Source organism: Canis lupus, chromosome 29 (genome assembly GCF_048164855.1).
Source record: "Canis lupus baileyi chromosome 29, mCanLup2.hap1, whole genome shotgun sequence".
NCBI lineage: Eukaryota > Metazoa > Chordata > Mammalia > Carnivora > Canidae > Canis > Canis lupus.
Window position 1 is genome coordinate 39,756,485 of NC_132866.1, and position 1,552 is coordinate 39,758,036.

The window sequence follows — 1,552 nt, forward strand, 5'->3', positions numbered from 1 at the left end:
AACTCTTTTTCTTTTTTGGCATAAGCTAGCCAGGTAATTTTCTAAGGCTTTAATCAAAGAAATCCCAATGAACTCTGACCTTCTGGAGCAAACTCTTCCTTATCCTTCAGGATCCAAATTAAGTGTCCATTTGGGGATATAATAGTAAATTGGACAGGTATGGTCTTTGGCCACATAGACCTTAAAATATCTCCAAATAAACAACTTTTGTGGGACTTCACATATAGAGGGTAGAGTTAATCATATTCCTCCTTTCATGGTATCTTTTCAGTATTGGTATGGGCAATCCATTAATTACCTCATATACATATCCCACAACGGGCAAGTATATTCACGTGTTTAATATATACATAAATGCATTCTTGTGAAAAGTATAGTGTAGTTTTATGAGCATGTGCTTTTAATAAACACAAAGAATATTATGTCATATATTTTTGTAGTTTTCCAATTTTCTTCATTAAGTATGGTAGCATGCCTGTAGTGTTTGAGATGACATAATGGACCTTACAAGTAAATCTATTTTGACTTTTATTTCTAGTAAAATGGGAAGTCATTTGAGGGTTTGGAGCAGAGGTGTTTCCTTCAAACACTATTTGAATTGGTGTTTTATAAGGAAAACTCTACTGTGTTGAGAATGAAATTCAGGGTTGCATGTGTAAAAGCAAGGATGCCAGTTAGAGGGCATTGGCAATTATCCATGGAAGAGTTGATGGTGGTTAAACCACCTACACAGGAGGTGGTTTAAACTTCCTCTGTATAAACAAGAACAAAAACCAAGAAAAGTATAGCAGGAAACCCTCAAAACTAACAGAAAACATGAGAGGCAAATCATTGATATTCAGAGACATGCAGATGAAAACAACTATATGACATCTGTTTACAACTGTGTGCTGCCTGGTGTTGGCTGGGATATAAGGACTTAAAAGTTCTCTTACACTGTTAATGAGAATATAGAATTGAACACCAATGTGACTCTGCTGAGTTGTTACACATACCCATGACGGAGCCATTCAACTTCTGGTTATATTCCAGAGAAATGTTCACATAGGTTCGTAAAACAATATATAGGAAGATGTTCACTGAAGCATTGTTTGTGGCAATAGGGAGAAGGGTAAAATGTGTATCAGGCTTTGTGATAAGCACTTTCTATGGATTATCTCGACTTTTCAAAACAACTCTAAGACAATGATCGTTTTAGTAGCGTGCAGTTTTACAGGAAGTAAAACGGAAACTATCCTCCCACGCACACAAATGGCTCGTCATTTTCTGGTACGTTTTCCTTAGTGTTCGTTTTTGGACACTGGGATTCAGGGGCTCAGCAGTATAGCAGGTGTCCCGGCCATACGCAGTTGTGTGGTCCGGCGGTCTTTGGGATCTTCACTCTTTGCAGGCCCCAGAGGCTTGGGCGGCCTGGGCGGTCAGCACCGCGGTCAGCACGGCGGTCAGCACCGCGGACAGCGCCGGCGGGTCGCGGGGCGGGGCGGGGCGCGGCGGGGCGGGGCGGGGCGGGGCGTACACGGACACGTCACGACGCGCGGGGTCTCCGGGGCGC